Source organism: Solanum pennellii, chromosome 1, assembly GCF_001406875.1.
Source record: "Solanum pennellii chromosome 1, SPENNV200".
Classification (NCBI taxonomy): domain Eukaryota; kingdom Viridiplantae; phylum Streptophyta; class Magnoliopsida; order Solanales; family Solanaceae; genus Solanum; species Solanum pennellii.
The window spans coordinates 14627729-14641572 of NC_028637.1; positions in this window are offsets into that span (position 1 = coordinate 14627729).

Genomic DNA, 13844 nt, shown 5'->3' on the forward strand with positions numbered 1-13844 from the left:
AGGTCCAAGACTGGACTCTCAATTATAGTATTTAAAGTCCGATGTCATCGTATTTTCCCAAATTATTGTTAAATGCTTTTGAGACAATATTATCTTCTTACTTACAAAATACAAGAAAATACGTAAGAAAACCAGTTTTTTTATAATCGTGGAGTCCAAGCCAGGTTTTGCGTACCTCAACTAATTCTCCTCCCACCAACAACAAGTATCAGGTAAGAGTAATCTTGTGCAAAAGTAGCAATCTTGTAAGTGAAGAACCCCACTTGCATGGGTACCAACTCGAGGTGCATGAATCCATACTCCACCGAAAGGATACTGAATACATACCAAATCCATACAAGTTGTAATTTGTAAGCAAACAACCACGATTCACTGTAAAAGCATCAGTGTGTGCTCCAGAATAGTAGAAGAATAGAGTCTATTATAAGGTAGTATAAAATGTGTTTATCCGTTGTATTTAGAAAAAAAAATTTGTGGGGATCATGTTAGCTTTTACAAGAAGATAAATCATATTTTTTTTATCATAACTGAGAAGCCATAAAAGCAAAAGTTAAAATACTATTTAACTCTATCGTAATTCAAAATTTTATAAAATATCTAAGCAATTAAATATTAAATAATAATTATATTATATTAAATAGGAAAAATGAAAATGTGATTATAACCTCATTTTAAGAATATCTGTCCATTCTCCAGCATATAACTTTTGAGCTTTCTACAGAATTCTAGACAAATTTTTGACTTATAAATATCATGCACATGAGGTAAAATTATTATTGGCAAATACATAAGCATGTTCCCCTTTCAAAGCTCATCAATTACATAAAATGCTTAAGCATGGAACTCACAGATTAAGGTAGAAAATTGTAATGAAGTGTTCTCTTATTTTTCGAAGGGTTTAGGCTTAGTGGTGTTTGTCATTATAGTACTTTTATTTGTGTATTGTCTTTCTTTTGCTTTCTACCGTCTTTCTTTTGCTTTCTGACGCCAAATATTTTTATGGTGTTTTGATTATTGTACTATTTTTGTTGTTTTTATTTTCGTAATAGTTGTTATATTATATTATATTCTCTTCACTGTCATTTTTTTTTTTCATATTTTACTCTAATTTTCTATACTCGACTCAAGTTGAGAGACTTCTGAATTGAGTTAAGGTCTGTGCACATCCTACACTCCCTAACGAATTTCACAAGATAGGTTATTATTATAAAAGAAATAGCTATAAAATCAGACAACAAATTTAAACGTTTGGCTGAACTGATAAATGTACCTCTATTTTGCTTTGTTAGCAAGTTTTGTTGAGAAATTTGTTTATTCATCCTGTTTTGATAAGTTATTGATAACTTTTAAGATTTCTTTTGTCGTTAAATTTCAATTCTCTTAGTTAATTCAATATTTAGAGCTAAAGGTACTTCCATGCATTTACAGTAATCTAGAACATGAAATTCAAACACATTTCTATATATCATTATGGGGCTATAGCCTATATGGTATTGATTTTCTTCACGTATTTGTTGATGGTAACTGTTCATCTTCGCTTTTTCGATTTTTTTTACTCAACAAATAAATAGCTAAAGTAATGAATTACAGTAAACACAATACAAGTTCAAATTTTAATGGTGTCTCGATATAATAACAACAAATATTTTCTCAAGTGACAAAATTGTAAAAATAGATTTTTGATTTATTATTTTGTCACACGCACGCACGCATGCGCACACACACACATTATGATATGTTAAGCAATGAATATGATTTCAAGCACCACTGGTAAATGTTGTCTCTACTTTTGTCAAAAATAAGTATTTTCTTACTTTGGAGAAAAACAAGATGATACTTTGTTATACATAATTTGCAAATTATAGGATTTGTCAGTGCAATTTCTGAGTCTTTTGTTTTTCCTCTTTAAACTTGTACCTTCCGAATTTTGAATATGGATAACTTATTGATTTTATATTTATTTTATATCGATGATCCATATGAATGAAGTCTTGCGAATGATGTGTATGATTTATTTTAATTTGATTTTTTGTTTGTTTTTCTATATTAGACTTCACCAATCTATTTTTTATGAATTTTTTTTTATCATTATCGTAAATCTTTATTGTTATTTGGCTCAAATAGTCATGTGACTTTTTACAAGTGTGTTAATTACTAAACAAAGTTAAAAAATTACCGATAATAGATTCAACATAATTGTTTTACCGATGGTAGCTTCAAAGGAATTGATTTTAACCATTAAAATATATACCTCATTTGGTGTTTCTTGACACACTAAAAAATGTTACTCACTTCATACGATTTGCATAAAATATTAATTGTTTTAATGCATTAATAAAAATCCACATGAAACGCACGTACAACACACGTGTCTAGAGACTAGTAAACAACTAAATGTGATCCTAAAGAATAATGAATGCAAATTACTCACTAAATTAATGAAGGCGGAGAAAGTTCATCCGTGAGAAGGATCAAATATACCCCTGGACTTTGCTAAAAGGATCATATATATTTTTATGGATTTTAGTTTAATAAAAACAAGTCAAGAATAAATCAAAATCATTTCTTTTTCACTTCAATCCACTGAAAAAGTATATATGGGTCATCTGTATAGCAAAAAGATATATGTTAGTCACTTTATTAACTAGACATATATCATTTCTGAATGGCAAATATTGAAGGATGTATCTGACTTTTTTCCCATTTCTAGATATATAAATATGTGTAATAAAGGATCCATTCTTGTACTAAATTGAAACAAAGAATTCCCCCTTACAAACATGCTTTGTATAATATACCCCCTTCCCCCAATCCAACCCCAATCACCAATTCTCTTAAATCTTCTTTCTTCTTAGGGTAATTTTTCTCTATAAAAATATCTCATTTGTACATCTTCCTGTCGGTTTATTCATCTCTTCTCTCTCTCCCAATGAATTTCCAGTGTAATCAATTTATATATCAACATCACAAAATTAATATTCACCTTTTCCGATCAGTTCTAATTTTTTTGTTCTCTTATAGGATATTATTAAAAGTTTGACCTTTATATAAAACGTTCTTTTTTGGTTTTGCTGGAGCGAATAGTAACAGAAGAGGTGAGGCGATATATTCAGCGAAGTGGAGCTACGCGATATGAGCATGTTGCAAAGAGGAGATGACTAGGTGGGGTTGTGTGTGGATGCACCAGTCGTAGACATGGCAATTATAGGGCTAGACTTAAGATTTTCAATTCTGGTGAACTCAAAATTGCTTGTGAGTGTTACCATGGCTGTCGTGAAAGTTCGTCTATTTTATATATATTATCCTTCTTTGTGCGTTTGTTCAATATAATGTGTTTGTGTTTAACGCATGTTGTTAATTTTATCATCGACTTATCATGAAAATGTTTTTATGTGCTTTTAAATTTGACTAATGGTATCCTTATTAATATTTAATTGTTTTAACAAAAAGTAACACACACGTGCAATCCACGTGTCCAGAAACTAGTAAACAAAAAAATGTGATCATAAAGAATAATAAATGCAAATTAGTCACTAAGTTAAAGAAGGCAGAAAAAGTTCATGTGTGAGAAGGATTAAATATACCCCTGGATTTTTCTAAAAGGATCACATACAACTTTTATGGGTTTATGTTTATTAAAACAAGTCAAGAATAGATCAAAATCATTTTTCCTCTTCTATTTGCCGAAAAGGGTACATTTGGGTTATCCTTGTAAAAAAAAGGTATATATTAGTAATATTACTAACTAGACATATATCATTTTTGAATCGCAAAGATTGAAGGACGTATCAGACTTTTCCCCATTTCTAGATACGTCTATATTTATAACAATGGATCTTATTCATGTACTAAATTGAAACAAAAAATTCCCCATTTCCAACATTCTTTGTGTAATACCCCCAACCCACTACCCACCCCAAACACCAGATCTCTTAAATTTGGTTACTGCCTCAAGTGATTTTTCTCCATAAAAATATCTCATTTGTCCATCTTCCTCTCGATCTCTCATCTCTTCACTCTCTCGCAATGAGTTCCCCTTACAATCAATATAATAAACACGTATCACAAAATTAATACTCATCTTTTCTGACTGCTTCTCATTTTTTTTCTGTTCTCTCATAGTATTTTATTAAAAATGTGATCTTTATATAAAATATTATTTGGTTTTTGACTGAGTGAATAGTAAGAGAAGTGGTGACGCGATATGTTCAGCAAAAAGGAGTTACAATCAAAAAGTGTGTTGCAGAGAGGAGATGACTACGTGGAGGTTTTGAGAGACATGGATGCTGATGCTAGACTTATAATTTTCAATTTTGGTGAACTCAAAATTTCTTGTGAATGTTACCCTGGCTTCCCTGAAAGTTTTTTTGCCCATCTGAGAAGACCCAAATCTGGAGTCCTCCTATAAAGGACTTCTCCGCTTAGAAAGAAATTGAGACCCATATGGGGTATCGACTATTTCTAGTTGGATGTAGCATCTTCAGAATAATTCCCGGAAACCAAATACTTCTTTATATCAAAATACCATGGCAAACCGTCCGGTTCTGCTTCAACATGTGAACAATGGACTGGATGTTCCTTCTGTCATGATCAGAATCTAGACCCCAGACGAGACCGGCGTCGTTGACCTCTCAGAGGTCGCAAACAAGACTACTAACGTCATTCTTACTTTACATAGGTTAATTTTAGCGGAAAATTTGAAATTTTTGATTCTTTAAATATACTTGCTAAACATTTTCTTTATATTTTGTAATCGTTCATCATCAACCATCTAACATTTAAGAGATAAGCAACTGAAAGAATAATTCATTAAGTATTAATTGTATATCGGCCAAAATAGCTCTAATACAAAGTCTGAACCAAAACAGGAAAGAAATGCTAGTGGAACATGATCCACGAGCTCAACTCTAAAACTACACTAGAATATAACACAGTAGCATCCTCGAAAGCGTGAGGACCTACCAAACTCCGGATGAATGCTGACGTTCGGATAGCTGCAACAACGAACCTGTAGCTCTACTGTCCACCTGTTCCTGCACCTAAATGTAGATGTTTATATGGAATTAGTACACACTTGTACTAAGTATGGGTATATGCAAGCACACACCAGGGACATGCATGAGAAAGAATAGCTCTTATTACCTAACGACATTATTTTTAGAAGTCAAGTCAGTGGACTTGCCAATTTGAGATTGGGAAAGTTATGCCATGAGAGTGACATGCATCATTATAATTATCGTACTACAAACAACACATAACATCTTCATATAGCACATAACATATAACACATAGTTTCTTTCATATTATTCATTCATATGCCATGAGACCTTGTTATCATGGACTTGACCTTAAGACTTTCCAAAATGAGGGCTCAACATATGGGACCTCAACTAGGGAGCCTTCTTTAGAAAACACAGAGTCTGCTTCATTCATTCATACGTACCTCATTTCGGTTCATTCATAGTCCAGTGTGAACACCAGCTATACCTAGGATGTAATTTAAGACTTTCATCGGGATTGCTGTCCAATGATCAGGAATAACCTAATGTCATTACCTTAATCTAGCTCACATCTTGATTATCATATCCTAACACCTTCGGTATCATTCATTTGTTTATATGATTCATTTGAGGCTGACCTCATTCATTCATTGGGAACTTTAACTTTAACCGACATTGATCTGTGAGCATCATGAAATCCAGTATCTCCCCCACACTGAAAAGAGGTGGAATCACCGGCCAAAGTGACTCAATAACATGCTAGTGTATATGAGAATTTAACCCTACCAGATCCCTATAGTGGCAGTATAGGTTCAAATACTAGGAGATGTATAGAGACCCATACCCGGCAAGCTGGACAGTCTCATCTCATGAGAGTAATGTGAACCTTCTCCCTTCCCGAAAGAAGGCATCATTGCTCATATGTAGCCTATTGGTGCTCAGTATAAAGTTCCATTACATTCAACTCATACATCATGGAAGTTGGCTTCTAGTATGAGGACATCATAGCTCATAAGATGATTTCTCATCTCATCATTAGTATTAAGTGTTTTAAACCCAATATTTTCCTTAGAGTGTTCATACAGACTGGTCTCTTAATTATCTTACACTCTCATTGGTGAGCACATATTGGTAACATTTACTTAGGCTCATTTGAGATTGCTCTCATCATATATATTAGCCTCACATCATGATTGTCACCACATTCTTCATTATTAGCACCTTTGTTTTTCATAGTTACTCACCTCTTATTACGTGAATGTTCATTTCCTCATTTCATAATTCATCTCATTATATGCCAATGCACTTGGCCATTTAGTGTATCTTACACTCGTATTTAACCCTTCTAATGTTCATCATTTCATTACGTACATCTTAGGTTCACTTATTTTTGAACGTATGTTGGACTTATGTGTCTATACGTACAAGCCATGGGGCTTCATTCATAGTTCGTTTAAGTGATTCATATCTTTTTAAAATTATGTAGTACAAGACTTATGCATCTTGCAGGTATGCCAAGATATTGATTTTGATCTTTAGAGGCAGCATTCATTAAATATTTGTTTACCTATGATTTATGTGTCAATACGGAATTAGGCAAGGGAACCAGATTTCGAATCCCTTGAACAAGACTAAATCTTATTTTAAACTTTGATAATTGCATTTTTCAGATTTGGGAGACTCTAGTTCGATTCCCATCAACCCCATAATATTTCTTTCTTGTTATTCTCCCCTGTTTTTCGTTTTAAAGCAAGGAGGTTGTGGATTCAATCCCCCACAAGCTCATTATTTTTTCTTTTAATTTATTTATTAACTTTCTCACCTATCCAAGAGGTTGTGGGTTCAATTCCCACTCTCCACATTTATTTTCTCCTTTTTTTTTCTCCTCACTCTCTCATCCATTCAAGAGGTTATGGTTTCAATCCTCACTCTCCACATTTTATTTTCTCATTTATTTTTTTCCTAACTCTCTCATCCATTCAAGAGGTTGTGGGTTCAATGCCCACTCTCCACATTTTGTTTTCTCCTTTATTTTTCTCCTAACTCTCTCATCCATTCAAGAAGTTGTGGGTTCAATCCCCTCCCTCCACATTTTATTTTCTCCTTTATTTTCCTCCTAACTCTCTCATCCATTCAAGAGGTTGTGGGTTCAATCCCCACTCTCCATATTATATTTTTACTTCTTTATTTTCATGGTTTTTAACATGGTGAGGTCACGGGTTCAGATCTCCATGACCTCACTTGTTTTAGTTTATTTTTTTCAACATTTTGAACCCTCTTTGCTGACCGAAATTCATCAATAGAAGCTGGAATTTTTCTTTTAATTTTTTCAGCATCCTTTCATCAAGTTAAACCTTAGTTCGTAGTCGTAGTACATTTAGAACGTTTTAGGTGTGCCTTCATGTGTTCGTTTAGCCAAGACATTATCCCTCCAATCAGCCACATTTCAACTCATATGAACATCACATTTACATCAACATGTGTACATGAAATATAAATAACTATCATGTCATTTCAAGTCCTAAACCATGACAATAGACACGACAACAGACACATACACACATAGTTACATTTTCGGAAACATCAACATAAGTCACATAATTCCAAACATACATATAAACAGATAATTATCATGAAAACACGTTTCATCCCTAGTTTTCTACCAACAAACATAAGCAACCTAATAGTCAATGGGAGCTAGTGACAGGGACATGCAACGGGGAACAATCTTAGTTTTCGGAATAAATATTCTGAACCTTAAGGGGTCTCTTGGTAAAGGTACCAAGAGAGAAGATAACCCATACCTTAATCGATGTTCAAATGCTGACGTTGCTGCCCAAAAACTCCTCCAAACAACTCCCAATTTACTTCAACGTACACCTCACTCGACGAACCTCTCTTAGCTTTGACATTTTGATTACTTTTTCTTTTACTTAAAAATTCTTGTAAGTTTTTCAAGTGTGATTAACTCTTAATGTATTTTCAGTTCTTGAAATTATTTTTGGCAGAAACTAACGTGAGAGAGAGATATGGAGAACGTGACATAGAGAGTGTGTGTGCTATTAGGATTAGGAGACTAAATTCAAGACTTAGTCAAATAGGATTTAAATTATATTAATATAAATCTGATTTATTTTAATTAATACGTGCAAGGACCATTATGCCCTTAAAATTTTATATTTTAATTAATAATTAAATCACCTTAAGTACCTATTATTTAATTAATTTCTTTTTTTTTCGGATCGTTACACCTTTAGTTCTATATCCAAAGTATCAATATAATCGGTATCAGGCTGTTAAATCATTGAAGCGATGGTGGCAAGAGCATCGGCCAACTCATTCTGTATTTTGGGAGTACGTCTAAAGTCGATCTTACAAAATCTTTTGAACAACTTCTGTACATACTGCACATAAGGTATAATCTTTGGGTTCTTCACGGTCCACTCTTCTTGAACCTGGTGAATCAACAAATCTGAATCTCCAATAACCAACAACTCGTGGACATTCATGTCGATGGACATTTTCAAACCAAGATAAAAGCTTCATATTTGACCATGTTGTTGGTGCAATTAAAACGGAGCTTAGCCGCCATGGGATAGTGTTGACAAGATTTTGACACTAAGACCGCTCCGATACCTTTTCCTTGATGATTTGCTGCTCCATCAAAGAATAATCTCCAGACAGGATACATTTAAGAAATATCTTCACCCACAAACGATTCTTTTTCATCGTGGAAATAAGTCTTGAGAGGTTCATACACTTCATCAACGGGATTTTCTTGAAGATGATCAGCCAAGGCCTGCGCCTTTATCGCCTTCTGAGTCACATACACAATATCAAATTTACTAAACAACATTTGCCACTTAGCTAATTTTCCAGTCGGGCATCGCATTCTGGAAAATATACTTCAATGGATCCATTTTGGAAATCAGGTATGTAGTATAAGAAGACAAATAATCGCTCAACTTCTGGGCAAGCCAAGTCAAGACACAACACGTTCTCTCCAACAGAGTGTAACGGGACTCGTATGGAGTAAACTTATTGCTTGTATAATAGATAGCCCTTTCCTTCATTTCTGTCTCGTCGTGTTTACCAAGTACGCATTCCAATGCACTATCTGAGACAGACAAATACAACCACAAAGGACTCCCTTCTCGCGGAGGAACTAATATCGGTGGATTGGACAAATAGTTCTTAATAGCATCAAAAGCAGTCTGACACTCTTCAATCCACTTTGTCAGAGCGTCATTCTTCAATATCTTGAAGATATGCTCACACACCATGATTGGTTGAGCTATGAATCGACTGATGTAGTTCAACCTCCCTAAGAAACTCATCACCACCTTCTTAGTTTTCGGAGGAGGTAACTCTTGAATAACTTTAATCTTGGAAGGATCGAGCTCAATACCTATTCTACTGACTATAAATCCCAATAACTTGCCGGCTGGCACTCCAAATTTACATTTAGCGGGATTCAACTTTAAGTTGTAACGCTGCAAGCGATCAAAGAACTTCTTCAAGTGTGTCAAGTGGACCGAACTCTCGCGAGACTTGATTATGACGTCATCCACATACACCTCGATCTCCTTATGAATCATATCATGAAATGTAGTCATCATAGCCCTCATATAGGTAGCGCCAACATTTTTGAGGCCAAATGGTATCTCCTTGTAGTGATATACACCCCAAGGTGTAATGCAAGTTGTCTTTTTTGCATCTTCCTCTCTATCAAGATCTGATGATAACCTGCGTAACAGTCCACAAATGATTGCATTTCATTCTTTTCACAATTATCAATCAAATATGAATATTTGGCCAAGGAAAATTATCCTTCGGGCAAGCTTTGTTCAGATCTCTATAGTCGACACAAATTCTGATCTTCCCGCCTTTTTTGGCAACCGAAACAACTTTGGCCAATCAATTCGAGTATTGCATTACTTCCACTGATCTGGATTTGATCTGCTTAGTGATTTCTTCTTTAATCTTTAGACTCAACTTGGGCTTGAATTTCTGATCTTTTTGTGTCTCCGAACTAAACCCTGGATTGATCGGCAACTTGTGAGACACCACATTGGTACTCAGCCGTAACATGTTGCTGACTTCCCAGACAAACACATCAATGTATTCTATGAGTAAATGAATCAGGCCCTTTATTTGATCCTCATTCAAGTGAACACTGATCTTGACCTCTTTTACACACTCTTGGTCTCCCAGATTTACAGTTTCAGTTTCCTCTAAATTTGGCTTATGCTGATTTTCAAACTACAGAAAATCTTCGGCAACATATTTCAGTGCCTCATTTTTCTCAATATATTCATCAGCCTCGTCATCACCTTCCTCATTTTGTTCATTCATCTCGTGACATCACATGACATTGACAGATTTTAAACTTATATTACTCAAAGAATAAATAGAAAAATTTAGGAAAGTAAAGTAAAACAGATGAGTAAATAAACAAATTTTCAAATAAAAGAGGCTTTTATTCAAATTGGAAATAATGCAAACTTTGGCTATGGCAAAGGGCCATGTTCCTTTTTTCAAACATCACGAGGAAATTTTAAAATTCAAGTAATTAAGAAAATGCAAAATGATGGATCTCGGGCCTCTTTCGTACTGCCACCGATTTAAATATGCATAAATGATGCCCTTTTACCAAGGAGTTTGGGGAATCACGATCAGCGTGGAGGTCCAATTCTGCAGCATCTCCCTGGGCTCAGCATCACAGATTCTAGCTAGCTCGACCTCTTCCTCAATAACATCGATCTCCTCAAAAAATCCACAGATTCCTTCCCTCAGGTTGTTGTCCTCGGCATACTCTCGGACTGGGAATGATTGATACAGATGTGGGATCGGCTTAGCCAATGCTTGATCATTTCTCTTCTTAGCCTTCATATCATCATCTGTGGGGATGTACCACAAACCATATCTGGCTCCTTTGACGTGGACCAGAATAGGCTCAATAATTCCTTGGGAATTTCTTCCCAATCCAAAACCGGGTTTGAACCCATTCTGCAGCCTGAAGTTGCAATCATCTTACACACGACGGGGACAGGAGGCTGTGGGGACAAATCATCATCGGTTGCATTTACTAGCTCCACCATGTAGAAGTCAGACCCTTGCGAAACTTCATCAATAATAGGCGCCTGTCTGCCCAAAGTGACTCCCTTCGCCATGAATTACTAGCTCTTCGTTCTTCCAAACAAGTTTCATCATCTGATGCAGAGTAGAAGGCATAGCTCCAGCCATATGAATGAAAGGCATTCCAAGAAAATGGTTACTGGTGTCGATGTCCAAGACTTGAAACTGTGCACTAAATTCTTCCAAACCCATTTGGATGATCATATTCACCGCTCCCAATGTATCTCTCTAAACCCCATCAAAGGCTTTTACATTGACATGGTTTTGTTCCAGCTTCCCAAGGTCAAACCTTAACTGCCTCAGTGTTGACAACGGGCAAATATTCAGATCAGATCCATTATCCACCAAAACGCGATTTACGACCTTCTTACGACATACGACAGAGATGTGCAACACCTTATTGTGTGACCTCCCTTCAAAAGGCAACTCATCGTCACAGAAACTAATCTGATGCCCTCAGATAACTTGGTTAATCATAGCGGCCACATTATCGCTGCTTGTGCCGACGAGCACATACGTATCATAGAGAGGCTTCATCAAGGCCTGTCTATGCAATTGATAGCTCATCAGCAGGGCCCATATAGAAATCTGGGCTGGAGTCTTATCCAAATGATTGACAATATAATAATCTTTTGGCTGCATCTTTCTCTAGAATTCCTCCGCTTTGCCTTCACTTATCGGCTTTTTACCCTGATCCTTCTTTTGTCCTCCAAGGGTCGATTCTTCGGGAGTATTACATCTCCCAGATTGAGTCATAACGTGAGCAGCAGCAGTTGCAATAACAAATTTTGGTTTTCCAAGAGTCTCTGGTGGCACCAAGGAAACAGCCTTTGTGGGTGTCAGGATCACAAACTCTTTTATCTCTTTGACGCTTAATGAGGCCAATGCCTTTTCTAGATCATCGTGCACAACTGGATTTATCACCTTAGTCACACACCAATCATCATTTGTATCTATCATGTTGATATTTATGCCTCCATGATTCGACAAAGGGTTGGTGTTGACATTAGGCGCGACTGCTTGAAAAGAGACCACCTCTTGGCCGATCAGATATTGAATATTATGCTTGAGGTTGATGAGGTTTTTAGTATCATGTCAAACACTGTAGGAGTGATACGCACATCGTTGATCGGGCCTGTAGAACTTTGAACTAGTATCCACCGGTTTGGACCCCACCGGGTGGATATATCCGGCCGCAGCCAGTCGCTCATAAAGCTTTGTTCGGTTTTCGGCGAGTGCAGTAAAATTCCTGGGAGGATTCTTCTCGAATCTGGGTCGAGGAGGATCATAACTTCCTTGTTAGGGAGGAGGCACCTGTTGATAACTTCTTGTATTTGGACGAGGAGCTTCGGTTCTGTGATATGGATTTGTTTGGTAGTTTGGCGATGGAGCTTGGTAATTCGGAGGGGTATTTTGGTATAGTGGAGCTTGGAATTGATGAATGGAGGAAGTGCTCTATACCTCGACTTCACGTTAGCACAATTGGGAGCAACACCTTGATAATAAAGAGACGAAATCTGGTAAAGTGGAGGATAATTTTTGTATTTGGGAGATGGATTTCGGTAAATTGGAGGTGAATTTTGGTATGTGGGAGATGTATTTTGGTAAATTGGAGGTGGATTATTTTTTTGACTAGCCTGGAAATAGTTTTGAGAAGGTCGGGAACGACCTTGGGAGTGGGAGTATGAAGATCTTCTTGGGCTTTTCTTGCCCTCATATGAAACAACAACCACGTCTTCTCTCTTGTTTTTCAACAACCCTGAAGATCGAGGCGATGCGGCTATACGGGCTATCTTTCATGATTTTAAATCGTCTTCAATAGCATCACCAATATTGACTATCTCGCCAAATTTCGCCCCCATGATTCTGTCGTAATGGTCAAGCTCTTGCACCCGCACGAACACTTCAATGATTTCTTTTTCAGACAGGGGCGGTGTCACCCTCGCTGCTTATTTTGTCCGCCTATAGGCGAACTCCCTATAGCTCTCGGTTGATTTTTGCTTCATCTTCTCCAAAGAGTATCGATCTGGAACACTTTCTATGTTGTAAGCGAATTGATCGATAAAATCTTTTGTTAATGCATTCCAGTTGGGCCATTGCCTAGTTTCATGCGAGGTGAACCATTCAAGAGCTTCTCCACACAAGCTTCGGCTGAAAAACCACATCAATAGAGCTTCATCCCTACCAACTCCAACGTCCTAGTCAAAGTAGGTTCTCAAATGAGCCATGAGGTTCCCCACTCCTCCGAAAGTATCAAATTTTGGGATTTTGAACCCTTTTGGAAGGTCCAAATTTGGATGAATACATAAATCTTCATAACTAAGACCAACAATATCAAGGACGCATTGGAGCTCTTTTATGGCTTTATTGATCTCTTCTTTTATGTACACTTTTGCCTCTTTCTTTGCCTTCCATTCCCTTTCCTGTTCCTCATAATGGTCCAGCTCAGAACCGTGCACATCGTGCTCGACAGAGACGGGAATTTGGAAAGTGGTTCTTTTAGGTAAGGGTGGATCTATTGATGGACTCTAGGCATTTTTAGCGGTTTGATAATTCTGTGGGTAAGTCTGAGGATTGGTATTCTGATTTAAGTATTGGTGGGGTGTTTGGGGATTGAAAGTATTTGGGTTTTGATTTTGGTTCAGATTTTGTGGTGGTGGAGCCATTTGATGGTGGGTATTTTGAGGATGGGGTGGCATTTGGGGG